Here is a 23,749-nt window from a genome sequence, read left to right as displayed (position 1 = left end):
GATTGTGTCATATGAAGGAGAAGACAAAGGTACACTCTGCTAAATATACTACATTAATTTCACCAAAGCCCACTTGTGACTCCAATATCTGAAGCCACTGAAGTGGATAAGGAGAAACATCCTCTCCCCGTAGGCACAAGTCCACCTGGTTCTAGCAGAGCAATTCTTTTCCCAGCATTGGAGACATAGCACCCCATCCGCAATGATGAACAGGAGCAAGTACTTGCCACCCCTGAACCTGCTGAACAAAGTAGAAGCTGGTTGTTCCCGGCAACACCTGGCTTTCAGGGAGAGAACTGGCAGAAGTCATGGGGGGAGGGATTTAAAACTTCGGGACAAAGTATTAAGTAGAAGGAGGGGAAAACAGCTAATGGTACAAGAAGGGACTTGAGAGAACTAGGGAAGCAACAGGGTGGGGTTCCCACCTGAGTGGCACAGGGCTGAGAGGCTTTAGGGTGGGTTTGCCCCCTCCCTTGTTTTTAGCTGGTTCCAGTGTGTCCATGCCTTTGGAGTCTCTGTTTCAGGAACTGCTCCAAGGCTCCTCCAAAGCCCACCCCCCCCACCACCTCACTCCACTCCTGGAAGGCATCCTCTGCACCCAGCGCACATCTCCCCAGTCTCCCTTTACCTTGTTGGCAGGACGCTACCTGCAGGCCCAGCAGCACCACCCCAAGCCAGAAGGGCCATGCTTGCAGCGTCATGAGTTGCATTGCCCAGAGGGTGGCTGTCCTCAGATGGGCGGTGTGGGAGCTGAAGGCTTCCTCCCTTCAATCCTCCCCAACTGCCCCGCAGCCTTCTGCCATACTGTTCAGTGTCAGCAAGCAATTTGGCGCCACTTTAACCCTGTGCTGGTGCCTTGTGGGGCCGCATCTGCTGGTGCCCCCACAAGGAAAAGGCACTGGTGAGCTGCCAGCACCACTCCTACTTCAGGCCCTAGGATGGCCTTACGCGCCCCCCAGGGCGGGTCCCAGGAAGCAGAGGAGCCACAGCTAGAGCTCGTGCTAAGCAGCGCTGGTAGGGGAGCGCAGGGAAGGAGCTGTGGCAGGGGCTCTGGGGCACATTCTCCTACCCTCCAGGCACCCAGCTCTGAACTTTGCACTAGAACGGGTGGCTACTGGGGGGCTCAGGCAAATTTTGGGGTAGCTATAGCCCCCGCAAGGCCCCCCAGCACTTCCCCATATCTTATCCTTAAATGTGGTTATTGTGGGAAATTATTTTACAGGTAAATCAGAGCCCTGTACCACAATCAAAGGCATATTAATGAAGCCACATCAGTTCCAGTTTAATGGTATGTTCTAGTGAGTTCACTGTAACTACCTGTTCATTATATTATGAACAATTTACAATGTTTTTAAACCTGTGGCTACGGTACTTGGAGCTCAGGTTTCTTGAAGCAATAGTAACCATGGATTCTATCTTATAGCTGTTGTCTCAGCTTTTTCTGGAAAGTAGTTGTATTTCTTAGGCTACATCTACACTACAAACTTATGTCATTCAAGTTACAGTGGCACACAGCTGCCGCCGTTAGTACAGCACCTCTGTACATGCATACTTGTCTCCTTGTGTCAGCAGTGTGTGCACTCACCAGGAGTGCTTGTATCAATGCAGAAGTGTGGTTCACCATGGGTAGGTATCCCACTGTGCAACTCACCACCATTCATTGCACTATCTTTTGGGAAGTTTTGGCAATGCATGATGGGGCCAAAATGAATCATGCAGGGGTGACTGGAAGCATGGGGTCAACTTCTCTGTTTGCAACTGTCTCCATCCCATAGTGTTATCTGCGTCGCATAACTTTCATGCTTTTTTTCAAAATCCCACAAACCCACGCAGCCCTCCTCACTGTCCGCCATCTCTGACAGAAGCATGGAGCCTGCACAGCCCTGCACTGCTGTCATGAGCGTTACAAACACAGAGCTCACAATCCTGGAGTATTTGCAGAGCCATAAGAAGAACCAGATGACTCGGGAGTGTGATGATTTATTGGAGGACAGATTGCTGGGGGACACAGCAAGAACTAATTCAAGGTTTTTGGTGGCATTCAGGGAGTAGCTGCAGATGGTGGAGCGCCACTTCTGGGCCTGAGAAACAAGCACTGACTGGTGGGATGGCATCATAATGCGGCCATGACATAAGTGGCTACAGAACTTCTGGATGTGCAAGACCACATTCCTGCATCTGTGCACCTCGCCCCACCCTGCAGTGCAGAGCCTCCAGAATGAGCTCTGCACTGACCATGGAGAAGCGAGTTGCAATCATGCTGTGGAAACTTGTGTCAAGGTTCCTTCCCCACTCTGAACTTTAGGGTACAGATGTGAGGACCTGCATGAAAGACCCCCTACGCTTATTCTTACCAGCTTACGTTAAAAACTTCCCCAAGGTACAAACTTTGCCTTGGCCTTGAACCGTATGCTGCCACCACCAAGTGTGTTAACAAAGAACAGGGAAAGAGCCCACTTGGAGACTTCTTCCCCCAAAATATCCCCCCACGCCCTACACCCCCTTTCCTGGGAAAGGCTTGATAAAAATCCTTACCAATTTGTACAGGTGAACACGGAGCCAAACCCTTTGATCTTAAGAACAATGAAAAATCAATCAGGTTCTTAAAAGAAGAATTTTAATTAAAGAAAAGGTAAAAGAATCACCTCTGTAAAATCAGGATGGTAAATACCTTACAGGGAAATCAGATTCAAAATATAATGTTTTGCCTAGAGGGATTCTCTAAGTTACAAAAAGACACAAAAACAGGAATATACATTCCATCCAACACAGTTTATTTTGCCAGCAATTAAACAAAAGGAAATCTAACGCATTTCTAGCTAGAATACTTACTAACTAACAGTTGTAAGGTTGCATTCCTGATCTGTTCCTGGCAAAAGCATCACACAGACAGACGAACCCTTTTTTCCCCCCCTCCAGATTTGAAAGTATCTTGTCTTCTCATTGGTCATTTTGGTCAGGTGCCAGTGAGGTTATCTTAGCTTCTTAACACTTTACAGGTGAAAGGGTTTTGCTTCTGGCTAGGAGGGATTTTATAGCACTGTATACAGAAAGGTGGTTACCCTTCCCTTTATATTTATGACAACTTGCAATGCCAGATTGCTACCAGTTAGTTGGGAATCATTCTGGAGTCAGGAAATCCTCTGCAGGGACTATTGCCATGCAAATGTGCAGGGCATTTAATCGCCTCCAGCTATATAGTACTGAGACTCTTGACAACCTACAGGACATAGTGAATGCATTTGCTGCAGTGGGGTTCCCGAATTTCAGTGGAGTGATAGATGGCACGCATATCCCTATTTTGGCACCAGATCACTTTGCTACTGCGTGTATCAGCAGAAAGAGCTATGTTTCTATGGTTATGTAAGTGGTGGAGCACTGGGGATGCTTCACTGACATCAGTGTGGGTTGGTTGGGGAAGGTACATGATGTTTGCATCTTTAAGAATGCGGGACTGTTCAGAAAGCTACAAGCAGGGATTTTTTTTCCTGACCAGTGGAAATGATGAAATGCCAATAGTGATCCAAGGAGACTTGGCCTATCCCTTGCTCCCCTGGCTCATGAAGCTGTACACAAGTCTCCACAACATCACCAAGAAACAATTCAGTTACCAGCTCACCAGGTGCAGAATGACAATTGAATGTGCTTTTGGTCATTTGAGGGGATGTTGGTGTTGTTTACTCACAAGATTGGACCTCAGTGAGAAAAATATCCCAATGGTTATAGCTGCTTGCTGCATCCTGCATAATATATGTGAAGCAAAGGGGAGAAAGTTTCCACTGAGGCAGAGATAGAGCAGCTGAATTTAAACAGCCTGATACAAAGGCTATTAGAAGAGCTTGACCCAGAGCCATACTGCTCAGGGAGGCTTTGAAAGACCATTTTAACAGTGAGCCAGAGTATTGTGTTGTGTGCTCTACCTGGCCCTGCTCTTTTGTGGCCTGGAAGGAATCCTGTGGTGATTGCTGTACGTGTAGAACTACAGCACTGTCAAGGCACCTCTTAATTTTGTTTGTGAATGATCCAGTGAGCTGTGTGGTGCTGTGGAACCCAAGAATCAGTTGCTTTCAGAACTGCTGAACACTTGGCAGCATGTGTAGTAAAGATGAGCTAAGTTCCAAATAATAGAATTTTATTCTGTAACAAAACCCATTCCAAAAAAACTACCTGTGCAATTTTAAAACAAATACATTAAAAACTTAATAAATTACAAGAACAGAACTTTTGAAGGGGGAAGAACATCCATGTCCATTTCAACTACACATATGCCAACCGTGGCTTATGAGGTCAGTGAATGTGAAGCTGTGGTTGTCTTTAATGTCCCCTAGGGTGGAGTGGCAGGGGTCGTACAGCGACCTCTGTTGCCATGTGGGATGTTGGAGGTGGAGTTATATGGGGGTCCTGATATAGAATTCTTCATGGGCTGCAGAGGGAGGGGAGCATGTGATTGTTGAACCTGCAGGTCCACCAGACTCTTCAGCATCTGTGTTTGCTGCCTGAGAAGCCTCATTATGTCCTTGTGCATCTGCTTGAACTCCTGGTCCTTTCTCCTTTCCAACGTTTCCTTCTCAAGGCCGTTTGCAATGTTGATCCTCCAGGCCCTATGCACATAGAATCATAGAATCATAGAATATCAGGGTTGGAAGGGACCCCAGAAGGTCATCTAGTCCAACCCCCTGCTCAAAGCAGGACCAATTCCCAGTTAAATCATCCCAGCCAGGGCTTTGTCAAGCCTGACCTTAAAAACCTCTAAGGAAGGAGATTCTACCACCTCCCTAGGTAACGCATTCCAGTGTTTCACCACCCTCTTAGTGAAAAAGTTTTTCCTAATATCCAATCTAAACCTCCCCCACTGCAACTTGAGACCATTACTCCTCGTTCTGTCATCTGCTACCATTGAGAACAGTCTAGAGCCATCCTCTTTGGAACCCCCTTTCAGGTAGTTGAAAGCAGCTATCAAATCCCCCCTCATTCTTCTCTTCTGCAGGCTAAACAATCCCAGCTCCCTCAGCCTCTCCTCATAAGTCATGTGTTCCAGTCCCCTAATCATTTTTGTTGCCCTTCGCTGGACTCTCTCCAATTTATCCACATCCTTCTTGAAGTGTGGGGCCCAAAACTGGACACAGTACTCCAGATGAGGCCTCACCAATGTCGAATAGAGGGGAACGATCACGTCCCTCGATCTGCTCGCTATGCCCCTACTTATACATGGTCCAATGCAGCACTGGCTGGTAGGATCTCACTGAACATGTCCTCCCGAATCCTCTTCGTTCTCCTCTTTATCTGACTCAGGTGTTCCACGTGAAGGGGGAGACCCTGAAGATACAGATGGCAGCAGATACAGATAAAATACACAGAGATACCATTGTCAGCCTAGTCACTATGGCAAGCAAAACTTACAATGCTGAACTCACTCCTATTATTCCCCTAAAGTTTTTGGCACTGCCTTCTCACTTCTGCTTGGGATTGCTTGTGCACAGCATGAGTCACAGCAACAGCCATGACAGAGTATAGCCTGCTGCGGGTTGGGGAAATGAAAAAGGAGTTGCTCCGTTGCATGACTCTAGTAGCATAGGCAATGGCACTGAATACTGGCACCGTTTTCCACAGGTGATGGTGACTTTAGCTGATATCTCACTCCTGAGCGTGGTAACAAAGGCAGAAAGAACACAGCTGCTGCTGGCATCCCGAAGTCACCCAGCCTCATATGCTGCTCGCCTGTTTACTACAATGATGCCTGCTGAAATTATCTCTGAATGGCATGGGAATGCGTCCTCCTGCAGAGGATGAAATGAGGCAGCCCTCCCTAGAAACCTTTGGCAGAGGGTTGCAGAGCACGTCCAGGAAAGTTCCGTTGAGATGTCTCAAGAGGATTCAAGGGACATGCCAGTGCCCATGAACTATTCCACATGCCCTCCTCCCCCAGCCTAACTCTAGAGAGGAAGGAAAAGCAGATAACAATGTTGCCTTTGTTGTTTGCATCCTTGTCTCTTCTAGCACGAGAAAATTAATGAAAAATCAAAAGATGTGTCCTGCTATTTTGGGGGGGTGCCATCCCTGTAATTGGAAATGCATCTACACGCTTGCTTGTGGTTCCTTCCCCTGCTTCGAGCTTGCCTGTGCTTGACCGGCAGGACTGGCTGGACTGTGATGGTGTCAGAAAGAGGTCCTGGCTCACTGTGCAGCTGGCTTCCCAGTCAGCTATCCCCTGTACTCCTCCTCTTCCACGTCCACCACCTCCTCCTTCTCACTGTTTGCAGCAGGGAGCCCTGGTGCTGTTGGGGGGTGAGGGTTTCCGCCGAATATGACATGCACTTCTTTGTAAAAGAGGCAGGTTTGCAGCTTGGCCTGGGATCGATTGTTGGCCTCCCTGGCCTTCGGGAACGCCTGCTGCAGCTTCTTGGCTTTCATGGGGCACTGCTGCTGGTTCCTGTTGTATTTCTTCTGCATCCCCTGATCAATCTGCTTGTAGATGTCGACGTTTCTACAGCTGATTCAGAGCCGTACCTGAGCAGCCTCTTCTACTCACCAAGGCAGACAATCAGGAAAAAGGAATTTCAAAAATTTGCGGGGCTTTAAAGGGGAGGAGGGACTTCTCATCTCAGTGACCCTTGGGCAATGATGCTCACGATGATGACGAGAGTGGTCAGTGTGGGGCATTGTGGGACAGCTGCTGGAGGACAGTTAGGCTTGACATAAGTAATGCAGTGTCTACACTCACATTGCAATGACCTAAGTACATGGAGCATGGCTCTGTGCTGCTTGAGGAGGTGGTGTTACTGTGTTGGCGTAACGGGGCGCTTACGTTGGTGAGAGACCAATTTAAGTGTAGACACATGCACAACTCGGTCGACGTAAGCTGCCTTGCATTGACCTAACTTTGTAGTGTAGATGAGGTCTCATTGTTTCTTCCTGGCCATTCTGGGCAGATTTGAGTGTTTGGAAAACATTTTCCTTCTTTATATCATTCATTCTCTCCTGCTGGCATGTCAAAAAGGAGAGACAGAAACATTGTTTTAGGGAGATCAAAAGGGTTCATCTTTCATTAAACAAAGATGAAAATAGACAGTTGCCACGTTTCACAGTGAATCACATTTCCTCTCAAGACAAAGAGGCCATAACCATTATCAGGGATCCTCCATAAAACTGATGCCAGTTTGGGCAGCATGGCCTGCTTGTGGGTTCCATCAACCGCACTCTGAGGCTTGCTTCTTTAGAGGCTATATCACTGTGATAGGGTATACAAACCCCACACTGGGCCTTAAGGGGTTAAAAGGCAATACTGGGCCCAAGTAGCCATGCCCCCTACAGGGTCGCTGGTCATGCAGCAGGTTAAAAGGAGCTTAGAGGCCCAGGCAAGGGGTGGTGGACAGGCTCAGAGAGAGAAAAATCCTTCTTCAGGAAGCCAGGGTAAGGGCCCCAGGCAGTGCCTTCTCCAACCACACCAACGCCTTTGAAAACCGGCAGGTCTTTCATGGCCATGCTCATTTGGACTTTGTTTGTGAAGCTATTGACTGTTTGGACTATAGGGGCCACCCCCTACACACACTAAACTGAAGGAGCAGATAGGTAGGAAGTAGCCCAGGACAGCAGATTTAGGCTCTCCACGGGGAGGAACATGCCAATATTACTTCTCTGAGGCCCCTGGGCTGGGACTCAGTGGAGAGGAAGGGAAGAGGCCTGGGTCCTTCTACCACTCCCCACTTAAGGGCAAAGACCCAGACTCAGTGGGAAGGCCAAAACATTCCTAGCCTGGGATCTGGAACCAGGCACTGCTACTGCACCCCTCCCCCCTGCCCACCGACAGAGGGACAAGGGGTTGGGAGTAAGTTGCACTGACCACCCAGCCCTCTGAGCACACATTTGAGGTTCCACTTGGTGCAGTGACAGGACCATCTGTGAGATGTGTCCCTCTAAAACCCCCTAATCTGGGTACATCTGAGAGTGAGCCACCTCTGAGTCTCCCAGCTGTAGGAAGGTGAAAGCAATGCCACTCGTTGTATCATTATCCCTCCTGCTGTGGCCAGGACTACATAGAAGCAGGAGGAAAAATTTGATATAAGAAATAACATGGAGGAAACACTGAGGGATGTACACGGCCATCCTGATGAACCAGTTAAAGGAAATGGACAAAGGACTACAGGAAAACCCCAATCCATCTCTTGCAAATAGCTTCAAGGTTACAATGCATATGCCCAACTAATGGAAGCTTTTCAAGAGGATGCACTAAAAATTAACCTATCCTAGAAAAAACTCACCTATAAACCAAACACAAGTGGAAGCTGGGAGTCTCCACCTCTTTGTTCTCTCTACCAGAGTAGAACAGCTTGCTGAGGCACCATAGGAGCCCAACCAGTGGAAGCTTTTCAAGAGGATGCACTCAATTATATCTCGTAGGTATTCTGGCCATACCCCTACCCTAGCCAGTATTGTGTGCTTCTGGGACTGCATTTGAGGCACCCAGGTGGGATGAGGGTTGTGGGCACCTTGTGTCATGTGGTTTATCACTGAATGAGGGCTGGAAACATTATATACATTCCACAGTGTAATAGAAAAGTCTTTCATGACATTACTTAACCTCAGATAGCAAATTAACGTAGTGTCATTTAATTAATTGCAGTACTTGAAGGCTGAAATAATTGCTATGCCCTTGTATCTTCTTCTTCTTTTCAGAACATAGTCAATTACAGCTTTAAAAGATTTCTGCCTTAACTGAGAGCACACGTAGTTACTGCAAGGAAGGACTGACAGCAGTTTGTTAAACACCACTGGGTCTTCTTACAAGTAAGTCCTCTTATTTACTTTTCTTTCTCTCCCTCCATTCCTGACTTTTCTCTTCTCTTTTTTCTGGCACTGACTGCCACCATGATTGGAGCTGGGTGAAATTTTTCAGCCAAAACTTTGTTTCAGCAAAAAATGCAGATCTGACAGCAATACTAAATCATTTTGTGAATTCATGTTGATTTCACCGAATTGTTCATTTAGGGAAAAAACTTTGAAAACAAAAATTGAAATGATTTTTTCAGTGTGACATTTCCTTTAATTTTATTTTTAAAAATTCAAAAATATTGAAAAGTGCTTAAAATTGAAATGGAACTTTTCACTTTGGTTCAAATGAAGTGTTTGCCCAAAACAATTGTTTTTCAACTTTTCTATCCACCAAAAATTTCAAAAAAATTCTTTTTCGTCCAACTCAAAACAAATTTTCTTCGACTTCTCAAAATTGCTAGTGAATTGAAAAATCCATTATTTGCTGACCTGCCAAGAGAAAAGAGAGCAATTCACTGTGGCACTGAGACCAAAATAGCTCCACAGAATGATTGGTGATGAATGATTTAAAAGAATTCAAAATTTCCTGCCTCCCAAGTAGACTGAGGCTTGTCTACACTACAGTTGAGTCAGGCTACTGTGTTATAATATGATTGTCTCAAGATCCAGTTACAAAATGGTTCCAATTTGTAGTATCAATGCGACCTTAACCATGACCTTGGACATATCCATATGCAGTGATATATTAATTGTAACTATAGTGTAGGTAGGTCAATAGAGCATCCTTCACGGTGAACTTTTTTGGCCATGGGATCCTAAATTTTGTTCAGACTTGAGCCACAGTGACCCCAGAAAGAGGTACTTTCCTGGGTCAGAGTGCTGCAGACTAAACTGCCCCTCTGTTCACAAAAGAAGTCCCTAAAACTCACAAGTTTTGAAAACAGAAGAATCAATTCATTATAGAAAAGACAGTAACAATAATTCCTCACTAAGCCCCTAGGTAAGGGGCTCTTTGCTCTCTGGGATTCCTTGTGTTGCTGAGTTACCTCTCTTTCTGCAGTGCATTAGACCTGACATTCAACTCCAACTACAGTGTTCTGAGCATCATTTGATGGTCCAATTCAGAGCCCCTCTTGACTATCTCTTCACTGGCTAGTGACAAAAGTGGTGTCGTGTTTTCAGCTCCCTCCACACCTGAACAGCCCTGATGCAACTATCTTGCTTAGCCCTCAGGCTGGTCTGCATTCAGTTTTTTCATCAATCTAACTAAATCCAGAGAAAAAAATCTAGGTAAATTGCTGCAATCCCCTAGCGTGAATGCAGTTATAGCAGCCTAAAGGTGTTTATATTATTATAGCTAGTTTCAGTAATAATAGTTTGTATTGTGGTAGCACCTAGGAGCTTTAATCATGGACCAGGGCCCCATTGTGCTCAGTCCTGTACAAACACACAACAAAAGATGGTTCCTGACCCCAAAGGCAAAGCAGTACAAAAACCAAGTAGACAAGCCCTCAAAGATTTTGGGACTCTGCCACCTCTTTCTCCACTTAGCCCCTTTATGGACAGCACTGCCTCTGTCACAGGTAAACCAGAGAATAGGCGGAGGACCTTACCAGGTCATTGACTCTGATCCTAAGGGAAGAGCAAACCGTCTGTAGGACCAGCTTTTTAAGGGGCCCCAAGTCCAGCAAAGAGCATCACAAATGAGACACATCCTGTGATGCTTTCTCTTAGAAATGTAGGGGGCCTTAGGAAGGTTGAGGAAGGGAGTCAACGATTTGGGAGGCTTTACTGGATTTAGGGAGAGGAAGTTGGGAGACTCAGTAACTTGCTGGGAATAAGAATGTGAGAGATGGGAAGACCTATGTAGGATTAGAGAGGGAGTTAGGTGTTAAAGGGAAAAGATAGGCTCATATAAAGATGAAAGGAGAAGGATCTTGTTGGATTGAAGGAGGGAGAGAGGATCCTCAGAATGTTTAATAAGCTTGGCGTCAAACAAACATCGCGTTTGCTGAGGATTTATCTGAACTGAGGTGAACTTCAGAACTTTTTGAAGTTCCCCCATCATTAAAGAGCTAGGTTTATATGAAACTACATTTGTAAGAGACAAAATTATTTATAAACAACACAGACGACTCTCCCTTGCTTCCCAACTGAGGAAATATATTTTTAAAAAAATCCATCCCCAGGGTCTCTTCCACCTATATAGCAATGAAGATTTTCATATCACTACAGTGCACCTTAGGCTAAGGTATCTCTCTTTGTGGCTGTATATAACTACAGTAGATATGTTATTTGCTTCTTGTTGTAATATGTTCCTCTTCAGAGCCTGCTATGGGTGTTGTGAAACTCAGTACATGGCTTAATACTTCTTCAGCTTTGGCAATCCTATTTGATCATACTGTGCTGATAAGCAGTGAAATAGTAGGACATTATCACATTTTGCCACTGCACATTTCTGGAATAAAGATGCATAAAATAAATTGAATTTAAGCCATATAATAGAGCTACTAGAGTAGCAAAAAGTTTTACCTGCTATAATTAATTAAGCTTAGCTACTTCTTTCCAAAAAATGAGACTTCATAAGAATACACATATAAAATTCCATATGTAGTGAGATAAGAAAATTAGATTTAAAGAATATTATTAGTTATCATTTATATAGCTATTATTGTTTAACAGTGCAATTAATTGCGATTAATTTTTTTAATCGCTTGACTGCCCTAATACAAATTATAATGCAAATGCAACAGTGTTCATATTTCTCTAAGACTTGCTGCCACTAAAACTATTGCTGAAAGATCTAGTTGTAGGGTGTTAGTACCCATTGCCCAAGGTCATTTGACAAACTTAGCTTAGCATTAAATAGAAACAAAAAGGGAGAAAAAACTTTGATTTTGAGAGCGATCAGGCCTTTATTTGTAATGGGGAAAGAAAAAGACAGGTGAGCAGGAATGAAAATATGATGAATTTCAATGTTTTAATTTTGTTGGGGGAATTCCAGAGGTAAGCTATTTGAGACACGGCCACACAGAGGAAATATTGTGGTTTGTTTTGTTTGTTTGTTTTAAAGAAGACAAGAGACAAGGTTTCAGGTAACTTTGGTATTGTTAGTGATTGGTGACTACTGAGGGTTCAGAAGCCTGCCTTCAAAATTCAGAGTCCAGATTTACATGATATGTACAATACTGTATATTTTATTTAAAGTAACTTAACAATGCTAATTTACATTTTCCTAGAAATACATTTGGTAAAAGAGGGTGCTCTGTGGCACCTTAATATAAAAGCTTATTCAATCAAATGTATGTTTCTATTGTTGACTTTTCCCTCAATTGGATTTATACTAATACTTTGATATTTTTCTTAGGCTTCCAGCCATCATCTTAGCAAGCTTCTCCCTGAATAAAGCCTAAGTGCATTGTAGTGTGTGTTAAAGAAAAAGGGGGGAAAGTTAGATGCACTCCAGAAAATCCGTAAATAAAAGGTGTTAACCTGTGATCCAGTAACAAGTGCAATTGTATAGACAAAGGTTTCTGATCCTAATCATCCTTTCTTCTAGTTGTAGGAGTTGCTAATTGGCATATGCTTCTGAATAAATAGGCATTCATTTGATGTTGGCAGTGGGTGTTTGTCCAAATCTGATAAACCACTCATTGCCTGAGCTGATAAGAATAACAAATAAAGGCCCTGATCCTCAGAAATGCTGAGCACCTGCAATCAAGCCTGCATTTCACTGACAGCTTTGAGTAAAACAGTGGGCCAGATTTGGGCTAGTTCCCATTTGGGAGCAGGGCAGAGTTGCTGTACCCTGGGTAGCTCCAGGAGGGTAGTCCATGAAGTACATGGGAGAGCACAAGCTGTACCATCCCTTTGGATGCTGCAGTCTGCTCTCTCGCGCTCACACTCTCTCCCTCCGCATATGCTTTGAAGTGACTTGGCCTTTAGAAGCTCCCTCAACCACAGACATTGTTTCTAGGAGAAGATTCCTTGCACCTTCTCCCTTCATTTCCTCCTAGCTAGGGCCAGACACAGTCTGGGTTTGAGTAAGGACTTCAATTTTTTGACTGTTTCTTTCAGTGGGAACTGTGAATGTTCAGCACCTGTCCGGACCAAGCTCATAATGGGCATTAGAAACTGGGCGGGCTTGCTGTGTAGGATCAGTCTGTCTAGCATATATATAGTAGGCAAATGCTGTACTTTTTAAAATCTTAAAAGAATAGAAGAAACTGGGCTCCTCTAAAAGGTGCCCTGCTGATTTTTGAGTTTCCCAAGCTCCCTCTGAGTCCAAGGCTTGTCCCAGATAGGGTTGCTAGCCACACAAGTGCCAGGTCAAAGCAAACTCAGAGGGGGGACTCATACTACTCAGGTGGTGTAACTGTTGTGATTTCCTGAAGGCATGTGGTTCCCTGGACGCTCCTGTTGGGGCACTGGGGCTCTGCATAACTCCAGTGAATGGCTGTAAATTCAAATGAGCCCAAAGCACTTGAGCTGTGGAGTCACCGTTCAATGACTGTCTAAGGAGAAAGGTAACACTTCCAAAGCATGGCTGTCACGCTCTGATATAACATGGACCATAGAAACCACTCTGACTGAATGCTAAGTGCAGTCTATTAGAGCTCAAATGGACTAAAAAACGCTTGACCAGCCTATTGTGCATTTAAAAGGCAATCGCACAAACATTATTTGCTTGTCTTATCAGGCTCTGAGTGGGCAAACAGCCAAAAGTACAGTTCATTTGGGAAGAACCAAACCATTTCATTATCCTGCAAAAACTGACAGTCTTGGTTTATTTATTTATTTGGGCCAGTGGCTGAAAGTTTTCCTCTGTTGGGATTTTTCAGGAGAGGAGCTCAGCATCTCTTCACTGACCATTTTGCCTTTCCTTGGGCTAAGGGAATGGAAAAAGGAAGTAAAAATAAAATATCAAAGCAAAATTACTACAGTATCTTAATTTTTCTGGTTAAAAAAGATTATTTCAGTGTCAATGCTTTAATTTGTTTTATAGTTATAAGCTCCCTGCTCTTTCTACCTTTCCCTTCTATTTCCAGCAGCATCTCTGTTTACCTGTGTTTGGCTCCAGCCAAAAGCTCATGGTCCTGCTGAGCTATCTCTGCTATTTGTGAAACCTCTGGACCAGTGGTTCTCAATCCGTGGGCTGCTTGCAGCCCATTCGGCACACAGCTGCGGCTCATGTAACATCCTCAGGGCCATGCAGGCACTATAAATATATTATGTGGATGCAGACCACATAACACATAGAGAGCTGCATATGCAGCCCACGATGGTAAATAGGTTGAGAACCGCTGCTCTGGATGGTCATGAATATAAATCTCTATATCTGAAGCTGAGTTATCAGTGACTAAGAAAGGTACTTATGTAGCAAGTGACTGTTACCCTCCTGCACTGGGGGTCAAGTGCATGACATCTGTGATGTTCCAAAATTCCAAAGGGAAGAGAGAAACCTGAAATCACTCCAGACCTGGTGACTCTTACAACACAGTGCATGGTATTGTGACTGGCCATTTGACATCACTATAATGTTGATTTATTTTCACTCTCCCCCTGAGACAGATAATTGTATCAGGGTGTTTGATTTTTAATTTGTATTAAACTTCTCAGCCTCTTTACTCTGCTATCAAGCTTTGATTAGGTAACATATCCTAAAGTATAGAGAAAGGCACTAAATGGAAGAACAGCCTAATGATTGTCTATGAGCCAGATTGTCATATCTGTTCTAACACTAAATGGTTCCTTCCGTCGTGCTATTGAATTCAGTAGGATTTCTTGTGGAGTAAGATTCAAATCAGCATGAGTAATTCTGTCATTCTGGCTCTCTGGGATATTGGAAATAGTTGCTCACAGAGGCAACTGCCATACCTGTTCGGGCTCTGAAGAAACATGAGTCAAAATAACTGGTGTTGAAAGATGATATGGAACATGATCCAAAGACTGACTTCGGTGGCCTTTGGATCAGGCCCATTATGAGTAACTCTCCTACTTGAATATAAGGGTGGACTTTTGATAGAACAAAGAACTGTGTACCCTAATATTGGGGAGGAGTTGAGTAACAGGTGGGAAAGACACTTTTCCCTGGGCCAAGTGATAGAGAAAGTTGTTTAAAGAGAGTCTTTATGCTGAGAAAACAACACAACTGTTTTCTGCCATTGTTCAGATATTTCCAAACTTTGTAACTCCAGCTGCACTCACCTAGAAATGGTTTCCTAGTGTTTCAGAGTAACAGCCGTGTTAGTCTGTATTCGCAAAAAGAAAAGGAGTACTTGTGGCACCTTAGAGACTAACCAATTTATTTGAGCATGAGCTTTTTTTTCACGAAAGCTCATGCTCAAATAAATTGGTTAGTCTCTAAGGTTTCCTAGTGTGTGACTAGAGGCATTTGTTTCAACTTACTGTTCATTTGATTTTTTTTAAATTCTTGTTCTTCATGGAATTTGCCGGTGAAGACTACCTTGACTTATGACAAGCTGAACAGGTTCTAGGAGCTTGTTAATCAGGAGAATAAAATTAAAAAAAACTCGAAGAACCTAAATAATATGAGGAAAAAGTATGTGATCATGTACTTAAAGACCTTATCATGATGTATATGCACAGGAGGGCTGAATTATGATTGCACTGGCAGCCTTTATTGTGGCATTTCCTAACTTCTGAGGGCTTGACTTTGCAAACTTAATAATTTCTTTTAATGAAGTGTGTCTGGGTGTGCAAGTGTATTTCCCCACTCCCCACCCATTCCTCCTCCTCTGCATTTTAATTAGGCTACCTCTTCACTCAAAATTGACACACTTGGTGCTCTCCCGGATGTGGCAGAATCAGCTTGGACAGCCATAAGCATGATCACCCAAGGAGTTGTAGATGCCATTCCAAAACCGAAAGCCAAGGGTTTCATTTGTAGCATATCTGATAAGCCATTTCAAATTCTGCAAAAGAAATCTGAGGCCAGGCAGTGCCATGATGACATCGAATGTAAACATTTACAAGGTATTTTTCAGGTGTGAGCAAAAGTGGATCATGACACTTATTTTAAAGAATTTGGCAAAAGAGGCAGGAGAGGGAATAAGATCCAAAAAATTACAACCTGCATTCAAAGCTATTCAGTTACTTCGATCCAAAACTGGACTTTGCACAGGGTTTATGCCAATAAATAAGGCTAATGGTAAAACATTCTCAACCCAAGAAAAAGTTCTGCAAAAATGGAAGGAATATTATGAGACTGCACTTATTCTGAAACGACTCCTTGGCCAGACACGTTAGTAGTAGATGCAATCCCTGACACTGAAACCTGTGTAGATGTACCTACATTGGAAGAGGTTTGCTTTGCCATAAAGAAACTGCTGGTGGACACAACAACATAACACTCAAACTTCTTAGGTGAGCTGTAGAGCCCTTAAATGTAGCATTTCACCAATGTTTTGTCGGGGCTTAGACCACTGGGAAGTGGAAGGAAGGATCATCATCCTACTTTATAAGGGGAAAGGCCCACACAGTGAGTGCAGCAACTGCAGGCCAATAGCTCTGCTTTCTGTTCCCAGAACAGTTGTTACACAAGTCCGACTCACCCGGCTCCAGGCTCTTCATGTGAAATTCCATTGCCCAGACTCATCAGGCTACCCCGTTGGGCAGTCTACAATGGATGTTATACTTGCTGTTTGTCTTTTATCTGAGATCCATCATGAATTCAGTTTTCCTTGGACAGCAGATATGTTAGACGTAAAGGCAGCCTTAAGTTCTGTTGATAGTGTTGCTCTATAAAAGGCTGTACAAGACTTCGCGCCCCCGACACCCTCCTGAGGTTAATTCAAGATGTACATAATGACTCAGGCATGGGTGCCATGGGGAACTCCTAGGTCTGACTGGTGTTACAGTAGATCTGGGGTGAAGCAGGGATGCACCCTGACCCAAGCCCTGTTCTGCCATGCAGTGAATTGGCTCCTTGAACATATCTCCACCAATACCGGTATAATGATCAGTTCAACTTTGTTTGCTGACTTGGATTATGAAGATTATGTCATCCTCTTTGGCCGGGATGCAAACAACCTTAAAGATGAACTAGAGAGCTTCCAGCACGTGATAGCTGCCCCTGAGCTAAGAGTTTCTTGGGAAAAACAAAAAATGAGAGTGTCAGCACAAAAGTTGTGATACAAGAAATCTGTGGTGAGGGACAAACTGTGGAAGTAGTGGATGATTTCGTCTATCCTAAGCAATAAATTGTCAACAAATGGGCATTGCTAGCTAGACAGCCTAAGGAAAATTGATTTACCAGCCTTATCCATGAAGGACCTGCAGTAGGGTCTGGAGCCAGAAAAAGGTGAAATTATATTCTAAAGTATGGATTCATCAAACGTGTACTTTCAATCCTCTTATGTGGATCTGAAACATGGATGTTGCTTAAACAAGACATCAGGAGGCTGGAGGCATTTCCTATGTGTTGCCAATGGTGGCTATAGAGCATAAAATGGTTTGATTTTTATCAGTAATAGGGATGTATTATGGAGAACCGGCCTCAAGAGGACTGAAGTCATCATCAGTCATTGCCAGCTGGTACTTTTTGGTCATATAGCTTACCTTGGAGATAAAATCCCTGCACGTCGAACCTTAAAGATAGGATTTGAGGTCAGGAGGGGACATTGCCTGGCAGCAGCCTCACAATTGTCCATGTTTAACCTGGCTGCACCAGATCAGTAATAACTTGTGGAGCCATACAAGGTGGCCATGGGCATTCAGCTCTGTGGACCCTCACTCTCTAAGTGTATTGTTGTTGCCTCCTCCCTCTCCTTCACTCTGCCTGGGAGCCAGGTATGGGGGAGCATTTAGAGCACAGACAGTCTCCCTGCTATCAGTTGCTGTGTCTGATGCTGTGTCTGATGCCCCTGGCTGCTAGGAGGAGCAATCGCAGGGAAAAAATTGCTCAGCCCCTGCAGTCCTGGGATGGAGTGTGCCTAATTGCTCTATGAGGAATGGCACAAGTACAGTCCTGTTGGCAGGCAGGAGCTGTGAGAGGATGGAGCATGCCCAGTGCAGGCAGAATCTTCAGACAACATAGCTGCCAAACTCTAAGAAGCTTCAAATGAGTATATTCAAACTCAGATTTTTTTTTAGAGGCTTGTAAATTTGGGGGAATTTTCACAGGGACAGAAAAAAGGCACATCCGTGACATCAAGCTACCCCTTTGCTCCAAAGCCTGGAGACCCTACAGCATCTCAGTGAAATAGTTATAATAATTAATTAACGTGGATATAACAATGTATTTTCCCTCATCTCATTCTCAGAAATGGTTAAAACATTTTAGTTAAAGCTTTCCAGAACTGTTCAGCCTGAGTCAGACTCCTGGCATGGAAAATTTCAATCTAAACAGTTAAAAGTTTGGCAAAATTATAAGCAACTGTGTCATGGAGTCCCCGGGCGATGCTCTGGAACTGCTCCCTACAAAGCCAGTCAGGACTCTGGGGAAGTCTCCTTTCTATGAGCAGACTGTCTTCAGGACACACAGCTCTCACAACTTCCACCTTCCTGGGTCTGACCTCGGAGCATTCGGCATCCTCTGCCCCTCCATGCACTTCCCACAGCGAGTCCGCCCAGGCAGGCTCCTGGGGAAGCCAGAGGGTCCTGCACCCCAACTCCGCAGTCAGACGTGACTCTGAGCCAGCCAGTAAAACAGAGGTTTATTTGACAACATGAACATAGTCTAACACAGAGCTTGTAGGTGCAGAGAACAGGACCCCTCAGCTGGGTCCATTTTGGGGGGCAGTGCGCCAGACAACCACGTCTGCACTTCACTCCATATCTCCAGCCAGCCCCAAACTGAAACTCCCTCCAGCCCCTCCTCCTCTGGGCTTTCCCCTTTCCCAAGCCAGGAGGTCACCTGATTCCTTTATTCTCCAGCCCTTTAGCTCTCACCTTGCAGGGGGGAAGGGACCAGACCATCAGTTGCCAGGAAACAGGGTGTCGGCCATTCTCTGTGTCCAGACCCCTGCACACACCTGCCCTCTAGGGCTCTGCAGTGATCACACACCCTTACCCCACCACCTAGATACTTAAGAACTGCATAGGGGAAACTGAGGCACCCCCACACTATTCAGAGGAAACATTAAGAACAGTCCCACTTCGTCACAAACTGCAAACTGGGTTTTTATAAATGGAATTGTTGGGCAACCTTAACTATAGGTTTCACTAGTTACACCACTCAGTGTAGAATAGAATGAAAGACTGCTGAAAGGTGACTTGTGTAAGCCAGTGCGGGCACAGAGAGCCAAATGACCAGAAAGGTATTAGGTACCGTCCCTCTCAAATGAAGAGCTTGTATTTATTATGCTTGTAGCCATGATAGTATGTTTTATACACACTTCACTTAAGCAATTGTAATTGTAGTTTTATGGAGTACAAAGAGCAATAATAAGATACAGCTCCTTGCTTTTAGGTAGTGGATCAAATTGACGGTGCTTGAAAAATATTAATGGCTGGTCATTAGTAGGTATAGTCTCTTTTCTCATCATACATGATTGTTTTAATTTTAAACTAGCACTTTGCTTGTGGGTAAATTTATTGACAAAAATGTATGTCTGTCTTCACCAGATGATTAACTAAATCATCCTTTTCTTTCCAAGCAATGCTGTGTCCCTCTGCCCTAAATCTTGCTAGTTGGAAGTGAGGGAGGGAAACCAATTTAATTAAGTTAACTTTATTGACCCACTGGAGCTGTTGTTTAATAGTATGGCTCCCTGGAGTCTAGTGCAGGTAAATTGAATGAATACCTCAGAATATCACTTCCCTGCATTGCATATTTCAAACCTTTGCCAGGCAGCTTGGGATGAACAGCCAATCAGGGAAACGCGCCCCCCACCCCCGCCCTTTGCTAGCTTAGATGGCATTTCCCATTATGCTCAGAACAGTGTGCAGTGTTACAGATTCATTCCTGTGAGTATACTGAGATTGTATGTGGTATTCAGCTGTTATATTCAGAAGACAACTTTTTCTGAACTGGCTTTTGAGCCATGTTTCAAAGATGCCTTTTTATGAAGGAAAGAAAACTAGCATGTGAATCTGAATGAATGTGCTGTGAGTAAACCATTTAATATAAGTGCATCAATACATTCATTCTGTATGGGAAATCAGAATCTGATAGGCTGATAGAGCTCTTCTAGGGCTACAGTTGTGATAAAATACTTGAGAATAACCTAGTCTGTTTCTTTGTCAAGTAATTAGGGATGATAAAATTAAAAGCTAAACAGACTTTAGGAATGTTTTCCCATGGATACTAGTGCTTACCACATTTTAGGTTATTATTTTCTTCTGTTGTTGAAATCAGGGTCAAAATGTTTTATTCATCTATAATTCAGCAGTGTTGCAGTTGACTGGAACAATATGTCCTTTTCTATAATATTCCATCAATATTGTATGTTACTTGAGGATAAAATTATGTCATTTAGTCTGCTGCACATTTACTCCTAGTCGCTTTCTTTTAAAGTACAGATAGACTAGTAGTTGAATCATGCAACAGCAACTTCATTCATAAAATATGTATAGTTTCTTTGGTTAACACATTAGATCCAAAGATCCAGCCCTACAACTTTGTATAGAGTTACATGCCAATTATTGTTTTAGAGAAAAGTAAGCAGCATCATTTTAATTGTAATTCATAATCCTCACTTTTTTTTTAACTGGAAAACACATGTGATTCTGTGTTTTGACTTAGTTTTTGAGTATTTTTCCCTATGTATATCTAGAAAGATATTGTCAAAAAGCTTCGGGTTGATTATTTGGATTTGAAATTCCTGTCTTAAATAAAACATGCATACACACAGAGGATCTCCACCCCTCAAACTAGGTGGGGACGCACGGAGCCCGATCATCAGCTGGTGCAAACTACCATGGCTCTGTTCAATTCAATGGCTGTTGAGTTCTGGCTTAAGATCTGGCCCATCGACTTCAGTAGAATTTTTCAAAGGCATAAGGGTCCACTGAAATGGATCCGATTGTAGGATTGGGGTCTAATCTGCAATGGTATTTGCTAATGGTAAGACTTGTTCTGTTTTGGGTATATCTTGGTGTAGCCCTCTGGAGTCTCTGTGAATATTTCTGTTCCTCTCCTGACTCCATTATCCCATTATGCCATGCAGAACTTTGCAAAATACACCATATGCTTTTTAAAGTCAATTTTAAAGTTGTGGCACAAACTAAAACAATCCAGGAAATTCTAAGCAAAAACTGACCCTCTGTCCTGAATTTTAGCAGTGTGCACAGCAGCCTCAGCACTAAGTTTGACATTCATGAGTTATGTTGCTTTTCATTTAATATTATTTTAATGTGGCTTATTGTTAATTTTATTTTTTACATAAAAGGATAAAGCCTTCTATGACAGATCTTTTAGAATCTGTTCCAGTTCCCAGTCCTGATATCTTGGCTAATTGTGTCTCTAGGTAGCTGTTCTTAAAGTCTATATTCTGTATCCGAGAGACAGACATAGCATCTTTCAACGCAGATGGTTTTGGTTTGGGGAACTGGCTGGGCATTAGATAATATTTTTAGTTGTCCCCTTTTTTATTAGTATAATATTTGTGGCATTTGGACTGTTACTCTCTTACTATTATTATATACTTGAAATAAGTAAAGAATGTGCATCTGATAAATACATATTTATGACCTAATCTTGCAAACTCTTCCTCGTGCAACTGACTAATCACATTGAATTCAAAGGGACTGTTTGCCTGAGTAAGGTTACTTACATGAGTAAGACTTTGTAGGGTGATGTACTTTAAAGGTGTTTAAAAACCAGGTATTTATTTTTATGCACGTATTCTGTGTACTTGATTGCAATTATTCTAGTCTGTTACTGAAGTCTATTATTAAAGGCTATAACATTTAAAAGCAGGTATTTTAAACTCTACTTGGTGGATCTGAATGTTTTTCAAGAGCTTATCTCACAGCAACTCAAACATCAGCCCAGGCCCAGGGTCAGTCATCTCATGCTACCCACTGCGTGTAGAAATATATTGCTTTAAAATCCATTATCACCGGCTTTTGAAACACAAATCGTTTAAGCGTACTTTTGGTGAGAAACTGAAGATGCAAAAATTGTCGGTTTCTTTCTGTCTCAGCATATCTGCTGCAAATGTATCTTCTACTCTTTACCCATGTTAGCATTGCAGCATCAATACAACTATGAAAGAGGAATGTGGATCGTCAACAAAATTGCCTTTTAAGTTCTCTACCAGTAAATGACAAATAGAACTTTTATGGGTAGTGATAATGAAAGAGTGAGAGAGGAAAAAGAACTTGGGATGTTTCTTTTTCAGATCAGAAGTTGACTTTGCAGCCGTTGAGATAATAAAACTCATTGTTTCTCTTCTTAAGTAAGCAAGTTACATGAAGTCATTGTGAAGGAATAGATATGGAACCCCATGCTTTCATGTTTACAGGGTTTTCTGAGTCTAAATACGAGAGAGAAGAACATTGAAAAGTAAATTTTGTTAACACAAAAACCAGGGACATCTGATTTAGTATACTTTAACCAGAATACTTCCGCTATTTCAAAAACACGTCAGCCAACTCACAAATGTATTTTAAAGATATTTACTGAAGCATGAAAAGCCAATAATAACGAACAGCACGATTTCTGCTTATAGAATAAGAATTGAATAGCCATTTCAGTATTTGACATTATGATCATCATTCAGAGTAGGTGTGACAGGGCGCTGCACTTTAGGCCAGGGAACAGGCCAAGCAAATATTATATGCCTGGATTTTGTTTTCTTTCCTACATGACCATCTTCAGCTACAGGAAAAACATATTTTTTTCCTGTGTTACTGATTCCTTTCCTAAGGGAAAGCAGTGAAATAGAGTTGTGAAATGTCAAGTTACGCTATTAAAGAAAACCCCATGCTGATGGATGAATGTTGTTCAGGGTGCATGTCTGAACGTACAGACTTAGAGCCAACTTCTGAACTCCTGTGCAAAGCCTGGTTGAACAAGCTCTGTATTGAGCACTTAGTTTGAGCATGGAAAATGGAGCACTAGCACGACTGCTAATACAGAACATGAGCAGTAAACGCAGAGCCTATGCCAACCTGGTCTCCACTCCCAACACCCAAAGTACAACACAGCAGAGAGAAGATCTTTATGCACATGTCCAAGAGGAGGGAACAACTTTAGCACTTAGAGATTTCTGCCTGAAGTGAGTTCTGAGTACTGCCACCAATTTTTCCTGCTGTTTAAATGCCCATATGCCATATCTATGTTTTCTTGGACTGAGATGTTGTACATGGTTCCTCCTCCTTGATTTCCAGTTATTGACCATGCCCTCATTATAGTAGGGATGGATGAACTGGCTCAGATAAAATAAAAACACAAAACTTTCAAGCTGAGACAAGCCCATTCTTTGTATGCGTCAGAATGGTTTGTGCATATCTCTCCTCTTGCCAGCAGATGACACCATATAGAAAACAGAACAGGAAAGCCAATTTTGCACTACTTCCTCCTTCTATGGTTGTGCAATTTATTTCTGGGTGAACCCCACTTCTTATCACTTCAGGGAAGCACAGGGAGAGGGGAAGATATTTTCTTGAGTTTGCATGTTGGTGGTGGTCACTACCAAGCTCTCTTGAAAATCTGGCCTATGCTTTCAGTTTTTCACCTCCTCCACAGTGTGGGGCTAGCTCATTTTTTTCCATCCCTATAATCTTTGTTCCCCTATAAATGTTGTTTTCTTTTGGCTGTGGGTAGTGCTGGAAGTAGACGTATATGCGTTCAGGACCCTTTGTTCTCTCTTATGTTAGGCAGTGCAGCTCTGTGTTTCTGAATCATCCAAGCAAGCAGCTTTTATTTTTCTTTTACTCATCAATCCCATTCCTTTGTTTCCCTTCCGATTTAGGGGGTGGTGATGTATTTAGTTCTTGCATTCCTGAAAGAGAAGGACTATTGTTTTCATCATCCAGACAATATATGTTGCCCTGGGTAGGCAGTGTAGGC

The 23,749-nt window shown here is 43.2% G+C and overlaps 1 protein-coding gene across 11 annotated transcripts in view; it reads left to right on the top strand.

The window, feature by feature from the left end:
• LOC311516291 (poly(rC)-binding protein 3-like) overlaps positions 1–23,749 on the top strand; it is a 723,448-nt gene that overhangs the window by 467,609 nt on the left and 232,090 nt on the right. For 9 of the 11 annotated variants that reach the window (XM_084620199.1, XM_084620200.1, XM_084620207.1 and 6 more), the window contains one exon: positions 8,674–8,784. The gene's annotated coding sequence lies outside the window, so the exon portion shown is untranslated. Of the gene's footprint in view, positions 1–8,673; positions 8,785–19,675; positions 19,699–19,759; positions 19,840–23,749 lie in introns of those variants that run through there. The other 2 variants (XM_084620204.1, XM_084620205.1) reach the window with 2 other exon arrangements.

This window comes from Lepidochelys olivacea (assembly GCF_965140295.1).
Source record: "Lepidochelys olivacea isolate rLepOli2 genome assembly, chromosome: 2".
In the NCBI taxonomy this organism is placed as follows: Eukaryota; Metazoa; Chordata; order Testudines; family Cheloniidae; genus Lepidochelys; species Lepidochelys olivacea.
Note: the sequence above shows the minus strand (reverse complement) of the source record. Positions and strands in the feature narration are given on the sequence as shown.